The sequence below is a fragment of the Diceros bicornis genome, chromosome 30, assembly GCF_020826845.1.
Source record: "Diceros bicornis minor isolate mBicDic1 chromosome 30, mDicBic1.mat.cur, whole genome shotgun sequence".
Lineage (NCBI taxonomy): Eukaryota > Metazoa > Chordata > Mammalia > Perissodactyla > Rhinocerotidae > Diceros > Diceros bicornis.
The window spans coordinates 15,599,671-15,619,454 of NC_080769.1; the positions used below are offsets into that span (position 1 = coordinate 15,599,671).

The 19,784-nt window shown below is 37.9% G+C and overlaps 1 long non-coding RNA gene across 2 annotated transcripts in view; it reads right to left on the reverse strand.

Annotated features, from left to right (window-relative positions):
• The window catches only part of LOC131394511 (uncharacterized), a 32,832-nt gene that overhangs the window by 8,340 nt on the left and 4,708 nt on the right, over positions 1-19,784 (reverse strand). The window contains exon 3 of one of the 2 annotated variants that reach the window (XR_009216168.1): positions 3,472-3,564. This is a non-coding gene — a long non-coding RNA (uncharacterized LOC131394511). Of the gene's footprint in view, positions 1-3,405; positions 3,565-19,784 lie in introns of those variants that run through there. The other variant, XR_009216167.1, reaches the window with a different exon arrangement.

Consider the following 19,784-nt stretch of genomic DNA (forward strand, 5'->3'; position numbering starts at 1 on the left):
TAACTTGATTCACAGCTTTTTAAAATGATAAGTAGTAGATGGGAATTAATCCTATTGATTCAGCCTATTTTCTTCTTAAAACCTTCCCTAACTCTTCTGGCCTTCTTGCCAGCTTGCTTTCTTCTCTTAAATCATCAACAAATGTTTATTCTTTTCCCAGTGTTCATTCACCCAAGTAAATGGCTATATGTCCCTTTGGGGAAAGGCCTGGGAAAATCATCACCAGTATATAATGCAGGGTCTTCTTCCTAGGGGCCTGGCCATCTTTTCAGCCAATGGGTTCCAATTCTGATCCTGAAAATCAGCTCAGGTCTGGAAAATGAGCAAAAGATTGTAAATTTTTATTGGAGCAATCACCTTCAATGTGATGTGCTGTTCCTCCATTCTTGCTCCCCTCTCCCTAACATTAGAGACGTTAACAACACCTTGGTTGGCTGGCTGTCTATTTTGCTTTTTGGTTCACCATTCTCTATTTCCCCCCCACCCCAATGCCCCAGTAGATAGTTTGTATGTCATAGCTGCACATCCTTCTAGTTGCTGCATGTGGGACGTGGCCTCAGCATGGCCGGAGAAGAGGTGCGTCGGTGCGCGCTCGGATCCGAACCCGGGCCACCAGCAGCAGAGCGTGCGCACTTAACCGCTAAGCCACGGGGCTGGCCCTCAACCATTCTCTATTAACTGTCTCAACTCCTTGCAGGTCCAGTGGCCTTGGCTACCCCTCTGACCTTGCTGGTCCTCGTAGTAATTGTAGCCTTGTGGGTCCAGCAGTTGAGCATCACACCACCTGATCTCAATTACTTCAGGATCCCATCATCTCCTCAGATAAAACTAGCCCAGTTCCGTGAAGGTCTTTCCTGCCACCATACCTGGTCTGCGAGGAGAGCTGCCACTGAACTTTTCAGTGGTGCGGGCGCCCCTCTCACCAGCACATTCCTGATGGCCTTGGTGAACAGTGTGGACTCTGGGCCCTCCCATGGAACATAATCCTCTGGTAGTTCTTCTGCCCTCACATATTATTCCACTTCTCCCAGTGTCTCTATTCCTTTCTCTATTTTCTGCTAGGACAAATCAGGCATTTCCGCTTTGTTGACAGTGGCTGTCATTTTTTCCAGCCCTCTAAGAGTCATCCCAGCAGTGAATTGGCCTGGAGCCATTGCTAAGGTGCTAAATCCTGTGTCCCAAGAAAATGCCCCCATATCACTGAATTATTGCTTTTCCAGTCTTATAGTCTTCCTTCACTTGATCAAATACCTTCAAAACCCTGTGCTAGGAGTTCTCCCTTAGCTCCTGCTGGCAAATGCTGACTAATTCTTGCAACTCTTTAGGTATATCATCTCTTTCCTCTCTTATCTGATCCATTATGTATCCCATCCGGTTCTGCTGGGTTTTACCTCTGGTAGTTATCAGCCTGGTAGATCAAATAGGAAGTTCCTGAGAGGAGCACATAATGCTTTGTGAGGGAGAGGCCTCTGCAGCATGTTCTAGCAAGGCAGAAGTGATAGCTCTTATTAGGGAAGTGTGGACCACTTGTGTAAATCTGTAGGTCTCAGGGGTTGCAGAGTCAACATCCTCAGGGGCATCCATTCGGGATGTTTAAGGGCCTTAGGTTTTCCTACCAGGAAGCTGACTTTTACATAACACACCTGCCTTGGCTGAGCATTCCTACATCTCTGGGACTCTAAGACTAACAATTAAGTCTTTAGCTTACCGCTCAGCTATGTCTGTCTGCCCTTCTTCTATTTGAGATAAGGACATCCTGTGGGTTATTAGAGAGGACATAGTGCTTTCACATTTAACCCTTAACGGCTTGTTAACATCCCTTAGTCTCTCATTATCCTTCTGCAGTGTGTCAAAACAACTTGGCAATGACTAGGATCATTTTTCAAATGCCTATCATTGCACATGGCATAGCATTCTCCTCCACCGGGACATTTCCCCAGGTTTCTACAGTTGAAATTTTAACATTTGTGCTGCCACCTTGTGTCAAGGACAATCCGTGCCCACTCTACTAACCAGATGACATCCTATTCAACTGCCAGGTAGCAGGGTAACCAACCCAAATTTTGATCTTACTGCCTTTATCTTGGTTTACTCTTGGTACAGCTGAGCTTAGTTTGAGTCATCCAGGAAACAGACACCGAGATAGGGTTAAATGTAGAAGAAATTCATTAATTAGGGAAATGCCTGGCCTCCAGCATGGCCTCAATAAAACTGTGATGGTTTCAGAGCGCTGCTGGGGCCCTGAGTGAACTGACGCAGTTACACTGCCTGCAGGCAGAGATCTGAGAGGCCCATTCTCATGGCCATCGCGTATGCCAAATGCTAGAAGAAATAAGTTCTGGACATATTTTTATTTTGAAAGCTATACAAGTGATACTAATATATATGTCTAACTTAGATACAATGGTGAATAATGAAATGAAGAAGGTTCAAAGGTAGAAAAAAGTTAATCTTGGGTGACATCGATATTTTAGGGATGGTAAATTAGGAGTCACATGGAAAAAAAGAAGTGGCCAGAAAAGTCAGATCAAAACCAGAATAAAGTGGCCTCCAGCTATTTCTCTTCATCTCCATCACCCCCGGCCTATTCTCAACCATCATCGTCTTTACTTGAACTATTACAGTAGCCTCCTACGTGGCCTGTCCACACTATCCAACCTACCAATGTTTTCTCCTGACTGTAGCCAGGGTGGTCTTTAGTGAACTATTTATATCACGTCCTTCCTCAGTTTTCATCCTTTCTGCTTAGGGTAAAATCTAAAGTCTTAAAAATGGTCTGCATTACCTAGTTTCTACCTACCTTTCCAGCTCACCTTCTGCTATGCTCACCCCTGCTATCTATATTCCAATCACAATAGCTATCCTTTAATTCTTTGATTCACTTCCCTTGTGCCCTGGAGTCTTTATATATGTTGTTGTTTTTGTCTTGAAAGCTTTCTTTTCCTTTTCCATTCCATCCTCCTCCAACACAAAAGCCAAGGAAGGAAAGAGTATCAATAAGACGACAGCAATCAATTTTTTGTCAAAACCAGCTCAAAAGTCCAGTCATTCAAAACTGAGAAATTCCCATTGGGATTATTGATAAAAATGTCACTGGTTAAGTGGGCAATAATTATTTCAATGGCATAGAAGAAGTAGAAGGCACAGGGGAGTGGGCTGAAGGATAAATAAGAGGTCAGAAAGTGGAGACAATTATTATAGACTGTCTTTGAGAAGGTTAACTGAGAAGAGATAGAATGGTGTCTATCTAAGTAGGACATAGGGTCAAGAAAAGTTTGGTTTATTCGTTTGGTATTTGAGAGACTTGGGATAGTCACATATATATATATCAGAGGAAAAAATCCAGTAGAAATGGAGATATGAAGAGAAATAAGAATAGGGTATCATTGATTAAGTACAATTCCTGGGAAGTAGGATTGGATAGGATCTAAAATAAAGATGAAGGATTTGCCTTGGGAGAAAGGCACCTACCCTTTCTGTTACCAAATTTGCGAAGAATCAGCCCAGACTTGGATTTTTTTCATGTCTTCTCCCTCTTCTCCCTCTTAACAGGAATCCTGGCATCTGTCTAAGAGCAAAAGGTTTGGTTCAACATACAGGTGGCACAACTTTGGGAAAGTCACTTAATACTCTGAGGCATGATTTTCTCATTTCTCATTACTCTACACATGTTTTAGGGTAATTTTGATGACCACGTGAGTGGTCTTTTGATGTAAAAACTCTTTTGAGAGCTATATAAATAAAGGGCAATATTATGACCATTGTCACTTCAGATGAGGGGGAAACTCTTATTTGCATTTCCTAGATAATTGATTTCCTAGATAATTGATTACTTTTGCCACCTCTCTTGATGAAGGTCTTTCTTCATTCTTAATGGGAGAAACATAGTTAAGAGAGAATAGTTTATAGGTCTCTAGAAAAAAACTACAAGTTTGTAATCTGTGTGTGGTACAGAGCAGTTGGGCAAAATTGGCCTTTATATATCCAATTTTCTCACTAATAACAATTGATAGTGGGAAAAGACAAGTTTACAGATTTTTTAAATAGACTGTATTTTTTGGAGCAAGAGTTCACAGTAAAAGTCATGAGAAGGTGTAGAGATTTTCCATGTATTCCTTGTCCTGACATATGCATAGCCTCTTCCATTATCAACATCCTCTACCAGAGTGGTGCATTTGTTACAATTGATGAACCTATATCAACACGTCATTATCACGCAAAGTCCATAGTTTACATTAGGGTTCACTCTTGGTGTTGTACATGCTGTGGGTTTTGGCAAATGTATAATGACATGCATCCACCATTGTAGTATCACACTGAATAGTTTCACTCCTGTAAAAATCCTCTGTGCTCAGGTTTATGCATTTTATATATAACTTGCTGGCACAGTTGTATCCTTCCTAGCTTCATAAGATCTCTGCCAAAGATGTTCTTGAAAACATTCAAGATTTACACTGAACATAGCTTCTTTTGGAGGGCTGCACACCAGTTTTTGCAGGGCCAGCCCCAGCATACAACAAACCCTGAGTCTTGCAGATGGGAGAGGAAAGCCCTTCACCGCCTCATCTCATTGGAATTGTCTCCTCATTTTAAATTTTTGTTTCTGAGTTCCATACTTGCCTAGCACTCCCTCTATTGACAGAATTCATGAATTTCACATTTTCCCTGGGTTTGATTTTTTTCAATGGCCTTGTCCTGTGATTCCTTCTACTTGTCCTAGGGATGTAATGTTTACCCAGCATCTTCATACCAAAAGCGAACTTATAATATGAATTAATACAGTGGTTTTCAGAGTTTTAAAAACAATGTAACTCTTTATTCAAACAAAATGTCAACACATAAAACTGACAAAATCATGAGATAGCTCTGTAAAAGAAGACGTACGGGAGAGGTAGAGACTCACCCACGCACCTCGTCTTCCAGGAAGTTTATAAGATCCTGTTCCAGAGGCTGCAGGATTCCATGGACGATGAAAATTTCTGCACTAGCTTATACTAACATGGTTATTTCATCACATGAATTAATGTATAGTGCTCCTAATTGAGAAATTAACATTTGTCTTATAAAGGGTCTCTTGGAAAGAATACAATGAAACTAATTAGAGAACATTTTAGACAGTGGTAAAAATATTTTAAGGCTGGTGGGCTATACCATTTAGCTTTTTTCAGTGTTTGTAAGATTGCTCTATCCCTTCAAAGAATTTGAGGACCTCCTTTTCTTGTTTAATTTTAAAATCAGATGGAGAAAGGAGATACTATTTCTTACTTCGATATCATAAGCCCTTCGTCTCCCAATAGTTTTTCTCTGATTGTGATTCTCTGGTTTGGTGTAGTAGACAGAGAATTAGATTTAGAGCTGGGAGACATGAGTTTAAGTCTTGGTTCTTCTATATGGTCCACAACTTCTGTCTAAGCTTCAGGGTTTTTTCTAAGTTGGGGAAGATTATGACTACATCCCCTGCTCCCCCAAAATGGGAAAGTCATATCTACAAATGCATGACTTTAGTGAGAGTGACTTAGAACAATGTACAAATAGGACAAGAAGTCTGATTTTCACTGTTAATCACAGAACAACGTTCATGCAAACATACACATACTCACACACATGCACAAATGCACGCACACATATGCATACGCCATCTTTCCAACACATTTTTACCACTGCCTATTCAGAGTGACCAGAGAGGGGTAACTTCAGATTTGATGCATCTCAAGAAGCACAATTTTTAAGGCTCTTTTATATGTGGAAAGAAAACTAGATTAGACATATCTACTTGGCTCATATCATGTTGACCAATTGATATCCAGGGAAGTTAATACCTGGATAGGTGGGTATTAGGATGGGATTCCTTTAATTAATATACACCCACCAGTCCATTCAGTAAAACCTACTTAGTGCAGCTGGTAGACAGAAAGGCCAGCAAGTGAGGCAGTTTCTCATATTTGACTCCTGTTTGTTTTGAAGTGACAACTTGAATGGCCAGCTGATATTCTACAGGGCCACTTTCATCCTGTAGCTTGTTGTGTATCCATTTTAATCAGTAGAGTCTTCAGGAAACGTGTGGAAATCATCTCAGTGGCACCTGCACTTTGCCTCATTCTCCTTCCGCACTGAAACTTCAGCCTGTTTTTACTGGCAGTGGAATACACTTGTTAATCTCTGCAAATGAAACAATTACATGTTTCAGGTTTGTTCTTCAACATCTTTACACTTTTCTTTTTTACATCTTTTTAAACAATAGCTATTACTAAAGTTACAATTATATTTTGATACATAATGCTTTGCACATCTCACATGATTATTGAGAAGATGGGGTGAAATATGGTCTGAGGAAGTGCTGTTGACCTAAGTAATCAGAGGGTGTGGAATTGGCAGCACGAGTGGGCAAAATATAGAATGATGGGTCAGAACTGAAAAGAAAATGACAGGGGGTTCATAGATGAGAAATGAGGTCTAGAAAAATTGAGATTCAGGAAGGCAAAGCACATCATGGAAATATAATAACATGTTGAAAAGAATGTGAATCTTTATAGACAGATAGGCCTTGTTTTGACTTTCTCTTCTGCCACTTATTATCTGTATGACCTTGGGCAATTAACATCCCTTGGTCTTAGGCTCTTTGACCAATATGGTGAAATGGGGATATCTATCTCAGAGTACTACTGTAAAAAATAAATGAGATAATACTTTATAAATATGTGCTTGTAAGTGAGTAGACACTCAATAAACACTAGTGTGGTAGCCAGCCTCTGAGATGGCACCCAATGACCCCACCTCCTGGTATTCACACCCTGGTGCAGTTCCTTCCTACACTGTGCCTGTGTTGGTCTGTGTGACAATCAAATACAGCAGAAGCGTCACTTCTGAGATTAAGTGATAAAAAGATTGCAGTTTCCATTTGAGGTTCTCTGTCTCTCTTGGTATTACTTGCCATGGGGGAAGCCATGTTGTGTGCAGTCCCAGAGAGGCCTAGGTGGCGAGGAACTGAAGCTTCCTGCCGATAGCTCTCTGCTTGAGCTTGGAAGCAGATCCTCCTGACCCAGTCAAGCCTCGGATAACTGCAGCCCCACCTGACACTCCGACTGCAGCCTGATGGAGAGACGATGAGCCAGAACCACTGAGCTAAGCTGCTGCCCACCCAAACTGTGAGATAATAAATACTTCTCTTTTAAGTCACTAAGTTTGGGTTAATTTGTTAAGCAGCAATCAATAACTAATACATCTAGCTATTATTTTGTTAGGATTTTTTTTTTTTTGGTGAGGAAGACTAGCTCTGAGCTAACATCTGTTGCCAATCCTCCTCTTTTTTTTTTTTTTTTTGCTGAGGAAGATTGGCCTTGGGCCAACATCTGTGCCCATCTTCCTCTACTTTATATGTGGGACGCCTGCCACAGCATGGCTTGATAAGCGGTGCACAGGTCCACACCTGGGATCCGAATCTGTGAACCCCAGGCTGCTGAAGCAGTGCGCACGAACTTAACTACTACGCCCCTGGGCTGGCCCCATCTAGCTATTATTTTGAAGATCTGGGAAGTGAGGTTTAAAATGTAAACTAAGTTGGGGCTAGTGTGGGAGTGAGAATTTTAAGTGGATTCGGGAGTGAGAAGGAAATTTAAGCCCTGGTGTCCTAAGCCAGTTTGCAGTTTGTCATCTAGTGGAGGACTCTGAGGCAGGCCTTCCCAACAGCTATGCTGTGATTGGGTGTGGATATTTGGAGATATTGATTCTTCTCAGTCCTTGGGTGGTTTGGTGAGGTCTGGGGATGCTGGGTTCTTGGGGCCGGTCACCTCTGGTCTTGAGAAGGTTTCTTTCTTTATGCCTGGGTGCCATGCAGTATTATCATTTTCTATATGTGCCATCACATGAAAACAGTCAGACAGCACTGTCACTTACAAAGCTAGCCTCTTTGCTTTGAGTACAGAGATACGAGACAGACAATTTTATATAAAATGTGAATTGTGAAGGTTGGTCTAAGTCAGAAATTTTAAATCTGGGGTCCTGTGGTCCCCTAAGATCTAGAAATGGGATTCAGAGATTCCATAAGCAACACAAAATTTTATGCATAATTGTGTGTGTCTGTTGCTGTGCCATCATGTGTGTTGATGCATTTTTCAGAGGACAAGTTTTATTCCTTTTAGCAGATTTTCAAAGAAGTCTGTAAACCAAAAGAGATTAAAGAGCACCAGATTACATGTTCGCCAAGGCCCTTTCCAGCTCTTAAATTTCTAGAATTCTAGATCTAATAGAATTGGGCTGTGGGAGATCTCTATCTGATTCAAGGTTATGCAGGGCACCTATAATTCTAGGATGGACCCTTTGGGACCAATTTTTGGACTTGTTATGTTTTCTCATAATGTGAGATTAAGAGCATGAGCTGTGGATCCATACTGCATGGATTTGAACCTTCACTGAGTGACCTTGGGGAAGTGGCTCAATCTCTCTGTGCCTCAGTTTCCTTAATTATACTAGCAGTTTTATCCTATGCAGGATAGCTGTGATGATTACGTGAGTTATCCCATGTCAAGTGCTTAGGACTGTGCCTGCCTAGCACATACTTGGTGCTCAATAACGTTTGTCATGATTACTATTATTGCTCCTGCCCCTGAATCCAAACTTCCTCCTAGCAGCTTGAATGCTTGGAACCAAGCTCAGATTAGGTCTTCCTGTATCCACAGCAGAACTGGGTTCTTGTGGCCCAGAGCTGCAACTCTGCTGTCCATGTCCCTTCTCTTGCTTGAGGAGATATGTCCCTAGCAGATGAGTGTCTCTGGGAGTTATCTGTTCATCTCGCCCTGACTTGGCAAGGACAGGTAGAGGCTGTTGTTCATCTCTATGGGTCTCAGATGTCTTCCTTGTAAAATGAAAGGGCTGAACTATACGACTTCTAAGGTCTCTTTCAGTCGTAATAATACATGAATTTATGAATAATAGAAAGAATGCACAAGTAAGTGACATTAGGGTGAAGTGGAGTGAAGGGTTACCAGTCCAATTGCTTTTTCAAGCTTTAAAAAATTGCTCTGAACATTTAGATAAAAACTTGTCTTCCAAGGGTGTCTAGATATATATTACGTATGAAACAAGTCTAGTTTCTGGAAAAATGAGAAATTTCTTAATAATTATGTTATTAAAATTTTATTCTAATTTGATACTAAATTCCATGTTCTGTGTCATGAGGATGTATCTATATCTATATATACACACTTCATCTAAATATATCTGTATGCAGCCACTATGTCAAATAAAAATGAAGTCATTATTCATGAACAAATTTAATTTGCTTTAAAACATTAATAATATTAAAATTAATATTTTCATCCAATAGTCTTACTTTTAATGTTTTTCTTTTTAAAAAGTAAAGCAACTGTTGTGGAAATGAAAGACTCAAATTGCTGAAAGTGCGGTAGAACCAATAATTAAAGTTTTAGGAAGGCAATTAAAGGATTCTAAGTAAAAAGGAATACTTCAGATTAAAGAGAGAGTTTCACCTTTCCTCTTGTCAGTATTATGGTTTAAAAAAAATAATGCCTTAAAACTGCCAGCAGAGGTCCTCAGTCCCATAGTTTATCAATTGTATTTACTGAACAATCTCTCTCCTCGTGGTATATAACAAACTGATTTCAAGGACTCATTTGTTTACTTCAAATAACTAATCATAATGAATGGTCTACAGGTTTAAACTATTAATGCAAAAGAATACATTTATATTAAAAATGCAATTAATATGTACAACAGTGCATAACGTGTTGGAAAACATACAGACATAAAAGAACTAGAGAATAAAAGTGCAAGTTACATGTTTTTAAATTGATGGTTTTTAAAAAAATTCAGCAGATAAAGGTGCAGAATGGTGAGGAAAAGAGTCAACTATTATGTGTGGGTATAATTTTTTTTTAATCTTTTCAGTTTTGTTCTTTTCTTGGTTTGAATTATTCTACTTCTGGGAGAAAAATAAAAGGATTCATATAGGATCTCCTCTAGGTAAAAATTCTGAATATTCTATATTTTTTTCATTAAAGATGAATTTTAAAGAGGAAATAAAACAATCAGATATAGAAATAAGTAGTGGGAGGTTATTCTATCTGAAATAATTAGATAAGGCTTTTTGAGTTGCCAGTCTTCCTCAACTCTGTTTCTTTTTTGGCTTTACACTGAGATATCCCTGTAAATTCTTTCAAAAAGAAGCAGTTAATAAGGTGACTGCCAGAGAAACTTGGGTATGCGTCTTGATAGAGCTTATTAGCTCCCTGGTGTTGCATTAGGGGTTAGTTGACAATATATGTGCAAAATATCAAAACTTTACATTTGATCATAAGAAGACAATTAAATTTCAAGGCAATGGCCAAGGCTCAGTCTCTCTGGGCCTCAGTTTCCTAATCTAATCTTCCTAATCAACTTCCTAATGCCTGGGGTGTGGTTGTGGTTATGGAGGGCCTGTTTCAGGGAGTGGAGGCAGAAGGGTGTAACTAAATGATCTGACATAGACATAAATGCTAGGCAGATTAAGTAGGTATTATCTCATGGCCAAGAAGTAATATAATGGAAGTTAGATAAAGAAAAAGGAAAGATTCTAAAGAATGAAATTATGATAATCTCAAAGTAAAAGAAAAGAGAAAGACATTTCTGAGTCTTTTCATTCTTTTTAATTCTTCTTGAGTTTGCTTACGTTTTCTTTTTTTCTGATATTCTCTGCTCCCTACCTTTTTTTGTGGCCCCTGGCTGCCTTGAGAATTAGAGTCTTTTGAAATCAAACTAGAGACAAGCTAATGGAATATGGGAGACATTCTTAGCCTTTCTCAAGAGTTGATCTAGAAGACTCTATCTATGAAAACTAAACAGCCTTTTAATATTTTTTTTAAGGCTTCTGCAGAGAAGGGGTGGGTGGCACTTAATTAAATTCATGGTAGCTTCTAGAGCAAGTAAACATCTTTGGAGAAGGACTTGTTTATCTTCCTTCCTTCTATACCTTAACCAGCAAGAATGAACTGAGTGAGAAAGAATAACCAAAAGGAATGCTATTGTCATTTTTAATTTGTTTGTTGAGTGTGACTGTCCACTTTCTTTCTAAAAAGCAGGCTCTCAGATATTCTCAGTGCTACACAGAATGATTTGAGTAACTAATTTTCACGTGCATGATAATAAAATAGGCATAGACATGCATAGAGGTTTTCAGAGCTAGTTATCAAAGGCTTTGGTATACATAAAGATGTTTGGGGTATATGTAGTGTTTTATTAATTCAAATGTTGCATGTACATAGCACAGCATCTTTCCGGTGCATTAAAAATGCTGTTCAAGTGTATACATTTTATTAATCTCTGTCTTTTCCTTTCTCATAAAATTCTTTAAGTGCTACTCTTTGTTTGAGGCATTCCATTATACCCAATATTTCTACGAACCACCTCTGAATAGTAATAACTATCTCTAAAATATTTGTTGACCAAGTAAAATTATTATATAACATATTGCGAAGAGTTATAAAGAAACTCATAAACATATCTGTTTTATATACAAATTAGATCTTAAGAGCATATCCAACCATATTATAGAACCCTTAAAATAACATTTTGTTAGACTCAAGCTTTTATGTATTGTTTTGCAATTATACTCATATGCATTCTTAAATTCTCTCCATATAGAAAATGAATCTGTAAATTTCATGATTCACATTGGTAAATTATACTTCAATTCTTGGCTGTTATCCTAGTCTGCTTTGGTGTTTTTCTGTGACTTGATGAAGTTGAGGGGGTTGGATTTTATTTTCTCATTTCTCTATCTCTAAGCAACAGCAAATATCTTAAACTATGGATTAAAAAAATTTGATCCCCTTCTTGCTAACTAAACTCAAATAATATAAATCAGACTACCCGTTTATAGGGTAGGGCATTCATTGTTCAAGAGGCATGAATGTTCTTTCTTCTGTATTTCTTAATTAGTGGGGCTTCTAATCTAGTGTGGTGTTTACTAGTCTTTAAGGGAAAAGAAAAGGCAGGAGAGCTGACCATTGTCCCTAAGGGACTGGCATTGGAAATGCACTAAACATTGCCCAGAGCGTGATGAGAGCAACTTATGTTTCCTTCCTTACACATGTAAATGTTACAAGACACATCCGGATTGCAGTATAATGGAAATTCTGAAATTAGTTTTAAGAAGTGAGTTTGGAAGTATTATTTTCTTTTAGTGCTTGAAAATGTAATCTAGAATACCCAAGGAGTACAACCATTCATTTCCACATATTTCAGAGCCATTTTGTACTCATTTACTCCTGTTTAGTTCCTAGGTGGTGAGTTACTCACAGTCTCTTAATCTTTCTCATTTCGTTAGTTTTCAGTTTTGTTCATCAAATATCTTCAATGATGACTGCTTCTTTTCCATAGAGAAATGCTGATGTGCTCAGGCTGTTACAGAGAAGAGTGGAAGGGGGAAAGAAATGGAGAGAAAGCTAATGGACAATTTCTCCCCCAAGGCCACCTAACTGGCAAAAGGATGGATTGGTTCCTAAGTCCCCACATTGGGGTTAGACTTTGGCATTCTAAAAGAAAGTGATAGTGGTGGTGCTGGAAAAATTTGATCTTCTGGTTATATTAAAAATAGAAATAAATTTTAAAATGAAGTTTGAATTTTTAATTTTCACATTAATATTTGTTGCCAGTTCCCTTACATTAGATGGGCAAGAAGAATTATTCTGAAACCAAACCAAGCCAAACAGAAACCAAGAAAACTTATGTTTTATGATTGTGCTAAGAACCTTTACACTGAGATAGAGACAAATATCCTGGGCCAGTATCTAGCCCTGATTATTATTATTATTATTTTAAATCATATTTTTATGTCATTCTATCAGTAACTCAACACAGGTATGTGTGTGAATAAGGAGATTGTATTGTTCTTTTGATAAAGGGACAATTTGTAAATCTTCTCCTGCTCCTAAAATCATTTACTCCTTTTGGGTATTTATTATTTCTACTTTCTGAAAAAACATATGAATGCTAATCTCTTTCCAATGTTGTACTAACTTTGCCAGGATGGAAAAAGGGTTAAATCAAAGAAAGGTTAAATTTAACATTTGTTAAATAAGCATCAGATTAGATATGGTGGCACAGGGGATGAGCTGACTGGTAGGTATCCCATTGCTTCTGCTTTTATTCAGGTCTTGTTCCTAATGTATGGCCAATAGTGGCAGTAAGACTGAATCTCCTTTTCAGCATTTTCTGGTGGCGGTGGTGGGGGAATCTGGGAGGGAGTTGGTCCGTCTTATGATCAGACTGTTAAGGTTGGTCGACATTTACAGAGGAAATGAAAAGTTCAGAAAGGGAAGGTTCTGGTGGCCGGAAAAGATGGGAAGGAAGCTCATACCATATCAGTCTATATATTTGCCTCTCTCTGTAGTTTTGCTCTTCTACCTTTATCTAAAATGTATGAAGAATTACTTGGGGCAGAATATTGATAGGTCTATTTTCTAAATTGATTATTTTGTAATGCTAAGGCTTAAAAAGTAATTAAGGTTGACAAGGGGCTGGTGGAAAAGGATATATTTGTTTGTAAGCTCTTTTCTTCAAGCTTCCCTATTCTTTTCATTTTAGAAAATATCATGATAAATATTTTCCTGCACACTTAATTTTTTGTTATTTAAATGTTGTCACTATTAACATATAAAATATTTTATTTCAAATTTCATTAATTATGAATGAATATTAATTTGAAGAGGGGCTTAACTGAAATTCACCTTTATGTTTTCAATGAAAATTTTGCTAAGAAAATTAATAGTAAGTGAAATTTCAATGGCATATCTACCTAATTAGGCAAAATAATTATTTTCAGCCTAAAAGTTTAGAAACACTCTAAACTTAATATAGTATAATTGCTATTTATGAAATAAGTATATAAATTAGATTTCAGGTACTTCAATAATTTAATTAAAATTATTTTTATCTATTCATTAAAGTAGGACTGTAATGTTGAGTAGCTCAGTTAATGTAAACAACTGGATAATAAAGCCATACACTTAAAATTATACTATATTTATAATTAGATATATAATAATGGACACTTTTCATTAGATAAGATAGTTTTTTTACAATTAATAAAAACTTGATGAAGTTTTACAGTACCAGTTTTTCAAAAGACAGTAAAGGACAAGGAAGATTTGGAAACACATCAGTTTATTCTTTCGTTAACTCCTTACAGTTAAAAAGATTACATTAGAAGTTACTTCTACATGCTGAAGTATAATATTGGCAAAATATTTTAAAGTATCCTTAGAGATTACAGTATTGCTCATGTAAGTAATTGCTGGAAGTGTGGGTACTTTGATTATTTTTAATAGAAAACACTGCACAGTATAAACATAGTATCAATGCTGCAGTAGTACAAAAACAGTATAATAGTACAAAATAGTATTAATTCATCTTGCGGCATTGATTGAGTCACTAAGCATCTCTGAGTCTCAATTTTCTAATCCAAAATGTGAAGAATTTGGACTGAATGATCTGTAGGGTTACTTGTAATTCTAAAGTAATCTATATCTATAATATTACTATCACATAGCCTCAAAGAACATCAGTGTCATGTAATTTTTAAGGGTGTATTTATTTAAAACAGCAAGACTTCTGGGATATGAGTTTATTCATAAGGTTAGTTTATTAGATCAAAACATTTCATTTTGAGGAGATTGCTGAGATTGCATGATTGTTACTATTCAAGGAAAAGCTACTTTATTCCCTGGCAGAGGGAATGATATGCTATCTGGAAGTTTCATTCTGTTGCTGGCACTCACATTTTAGGGACACCTGGAGAAAGCAAAGTGGCTTTTTCATATTGGTTGTAGTTGGTACTGATGGTACCAAAGGATGTAATCAGTTATTTGGAGTGAGATGTTCAATACTTTCCTTCCTGCATGCAACATTTAAAAAACCTTGCTTGGAAGAGAAGTTTATTTTTCATACAGGAGCTGGTGATCCTTTTGAAATGGAATTATCTTCTTGTTGTCATGGCAACATAGGATTCCATGTTCCTGCTTTCTACAATGTGTATTTCTCTGAGTCTGATTGTAAGTGTTTTATTCATTGGTGGCAGTGTGTGGTACTGGCATCAAGAAAACAGATCAGTCAGATGACATCTATAGTGCCTATCAACTTTGTTTTTTGGTTTTTTATTGAAGCATAGTTGACATACATTATTATGTTAGTCTCGGATGTACAACACAGTGATTCGACATTTATATACATTATGAAATGATCACCACAGTAAGTCTAGTAACCATCTGTCACCATAGAAAATTTTACAATATTATTGACTATATTCCCTATGCTGTATATTTATATCCCCGTGACTTATTTATTTTATAGCTAGAAGTTTGCACCTCTTAATCCCCTTCACCTATTTTGCCCAATCCCCCACTTCCCTCCCCTCTGGTAACCACCAGTTCTCTGTATCTATGAGTCTGTTTCTGTTTTGTTTTGTTTGTTCATTTGTTTTGTTTTTTAGATTCCACATATGAGTGAAATCATACAGTATTTGTCTTCCTCTAACTTATTTCACCTAGCATAATACCTCTAGGTCTATCCATATTGTTGCAAATGGCACGATTTCATTCTTTTTTATGGCTGAGTGATATTCCTTGTGTGTGTGTGTGTGTGTATATATATATATATATATATATATATATATATATATCCCCCCCAACTTCTTTATGGTATATAGAAGTGTCCGTCTATCGATGGACACTTAGGTTGCTTCCATATCTTGGCTATTGTAAATAATGTTTCAATTAACATAGGATACATATATCTTTTCAAATTAGTGTTTGTGTTTTCTTCAGATGAATATCCAGAAGTGCAATTGCTGGATCATATGGTACTACTATTTTTAATTTTGGGGGGAATCTCCATACTGGTTTTTTTTTTTTTTATTTTGTGAGGAAGATTAGCCCTGAGGTAACATCCCTTGCCAATCCTCCTCTTTTTGCTGGGGAAGATTGGCCCTGGGCTAACATCCATGCCCATCTTTCCTTTACTTCACACGGGATGCCTGCCACTGCATGGCTTGGTAAGTGGTGCATTGGTGTGCGCCTGGCAAGATACTGAATGACTCCACGTGAATAGCTTCATATATATGCATATGAATTTAATATGCATACAAATCTCCTGGGAATATTGTTACAATGAAAATTTTGATTCCATAAATCTGGGACGCACAGGGGAACTTTTAGATGACGGAATCATTCTGACAGTACTGTGGCGGAGAATAAATGATTCTATGCATTTGTCAAAGCCCACAAAACTGTGTAGCACAGAGTGTATGTAATACGTGCAAGTTTAAAAAAAAATCAACCCATGTGACTGAGTATCCCAGGATGGAATGCAAACTGTGACAAATGAATCTAACATTATTATAAATTTATGATATCACCATACTGAAGGGGGTTGGGGGGCAGAAGCTAACTTGAGTAACTTTGGAAAACGGGTGTTTTGACTAGAAACTGTAAGGCTAAATATAATAGGAACTGTACACTGTATGTAAACACTGTATTCTAGTTGGTAAATTTGTTTCTTCTGTGAGAATAGCCTAGAAATTCTGCAACTGCTTTACCCATATGCTGAGGGTGAAGAGTATGGATGGTAGGTAGAGGATGGTGGGAACCAGGTTTCTCTGTTGGAGATAGAAATTATAAAGGAGCAAGAAAGGAAGGTTAGGATGAATCCTGTAGTTCAGGATTATAGCTGGAGACATCAGTACAAACTCAAGTTTACCTTAATATGTATACAGATGGACAGAAAGAACTACAGATATGCCGATATACGTGGTTTACTATATATACATATGTTACTAGCTCTGTCTGCTTTGTCTGCTGAGAGGGCCTAGAAGTAGTGACACCTGAGTAGGAATGAGCATACCCCGCACCCAAATCTGCTTTCTAATACCCTTTTCTCCAATAAAAGGGACCAGAGCTCTTTGGAGAAATGAGTGACTCGAGGGCAAAAGAATGGGAATGTGTCAAAAGGACACAGAAGCCAACTCGACAGAAAGCTCACAATGGGCAAGGCTAGAACAATTTGAGCAACAAAATAAATTCATTGGATTATAGCCCAAAGTATAAAATACATATACATAAGTCCATGCTTATATAAATGAATGAGTGACTAAACGGGGGAGAAATGACTTCTCTACAGAAGAATTCCATTATAATATATGTAGACACTCCCTCCCAGCAGGAGATGAACTTAATTTCCACTCCCTCCACCCCCTTGAGAGTGAGCCAGACACAGTCACTTGCTTCCAAAGAATACAGCACGGAAAGGGAAAAACAAACAGTAACTTTACAGCGGAGAAACCTGGCAAATACTACCTTGGCCAAGTGATGGACGTTATCATCAACAGTAATGTCACGTGGATATTATGCTCCCCATACGATGTGACTGGAAGAACACTTCATCTCTGTGATATTCGTGCTAAAAACTGATAACCCTAGTTGATCCTAACAAAAATATCAGACTAATCCAAACTGGGGGACATTCTACAGGACACCTAGCCAGTACTTCTGATGACTGTTAAGGAAATCAAACAAAGGCTAAGAAACTCTCACAGAACAGAGGACACTGGAGAGAGCTGACAATTAAACATAACATGGTACCCTGGGTTGAATCCTGGAATAGAAAGAGAGCATTAATGGAAAAGTCAATGAAATCCAAGTGAAGTTTGAAATTTATTTATTTTTTGGTGAGAAAGATTAGCCCTGAGCTAACATCTGCTGCCAATCCTCCTCTTTTTGCTGAGGAAGACTGGCCCTGGGCTAACATCTGTGCCCATCTTCCTCCATTTTCTGTGGGACACTTGCCACAGCACGGCTTGATAAGTGGTGCATACGTCTGCGCCCAGGATCCGAACCTGCGAACCCTGGGCCGCGGAAGGACAGCATGTGAACTTAACCACTACACCACCAGGCTGGCCCCAATAGCTTTTTTTTTATTTTATTTTTTTTAATGGTTATAAATCTGGTTTCTCCTTCTAGAGAATGGGACTCATAATACTGTGAACATCACAGGAGTTTTGTGAGGATGAACTGTGATACATTCACATAATGCACCATGCCTGGCTCAGTCAGAGTTAAGAGCTCAATGATTATTGGTTGCATTATTGTTTCTAGAGCAATGAAATGTACCCAGCCTCTTGATGGCAGGGCCTATGACACTGTTCTTTGGGAGTTCCCAGAAAATAAAAACGATGTATAACAACATCAGTAACAAAAAAAGCGGCAAGGTGCTGAATGAACCGCTTCATATATATGCGTATGAATTTCATATGAATACGAATTACTGGAGAATCTTGTTAAAATGAAGATTCTGATTCAGAAGGTCTGGGGTAGGGGCCAAGGTTTTACATTTTGAACAAGCTCCCAAGTGACGCCAATGCTGCTGGTCCAAGGACCGAAATTTGGGCTGCAACTTTTCTATTTCTGCATGTTTTTAAATTTTCCTTAAAAAAATACAAAAAAGTTTTCTCCATCTATTCTTTATCTCTTCATCACAAAAAATACTCTTATTTTTAAACCCAACTATATCATATGTAACCCACCAGTCGTCAAGATCTTAAATAAGCAACTATTTCAACAGTACAGTCTTCCCCGCTTATACGCAGTTTTGCCTTCCACAGTTTCAGTTACCTGCAGTCAACTGTGGTCTGAAAATATTAAATAGAAAATTCCCAACTTCGTAAGTTTTAAATTTCGTGCTGTTCTGAGTAGCATGATGAAATCTCGCTCCATCCCACCTGGGACGTGAATCATCCCTTTGTCCAGCGTATCCACGCTGCATAAGCTACCTGCCCATTAGTCACTTAGTAGCTATCTCAGTTATCAGATTGACTATCGCAGTATCACAGTGCTTGTGTTCTAACAACCATGGACATCATCTGCTTATGACATCCAACCATCAACATCATCATGGCTCAATGATCCTCCTCATGTATTGTCAGAAGGTCAATATTAACCTAGCGCTACATCACAATGCCTAGATCATTCACCTCACTTCATCTCAACATGTAGGCATTGTATCATCTCACATCCTCACAAGAGGAAGGGTGAGTACCGTACAATAAGGTATCTTGAGAGAGAGAGAGACCACATTCACAGAACTATTTTTACAGTATATGGTTATAATGGTTCTATTTTATTATTGTTGTTGTTAATCTCTTACTGTGCCTAATTTATAAATTAGACTTTATCACAGGTATGAATGCATAGGAAAGAATATAGTATATACAGGGTTCTGTATTATCCGCAGTTTCAGGCATCCACTTGGGGTCTTGTAACACATCCCCCGTGGATGAGGGGAGGCTACTGTATAAAAAAGGGGTAACTACACATTAATGTTTGCCCCCACATTATCTCATACCTATGTAGATAAAAGTAATGTCTTGCAAAGTCAAGTCATATACAATTCTCTTAGCCTTATCAGTTAAAAAAGCCTAAATACTTTACAGTAACCTAGATTAACCACAATCCTAGGAAATTATGTGAAAATTTTAATTAGGTAAATTCTGCTTGGAAACAGAGTATCCTATTATTAAGGCTCCTGCTTAACGATTTATTGAGTTTTCAAAGGATAAGAAGCGATCTTAGATGATCTTAGATTTAGTAGCATATACAGGATATTTGAGAGAAAAAACAGGAAAAGATGAAGAAAGCACATACTGAACTGAGAAATAGGGAATAACAAAAAATGAGATGTAAAAGAGTCATACTTTCCTGCAATTAATGACATCACAGAAAATTTTAAAAACCAGTTTCCTT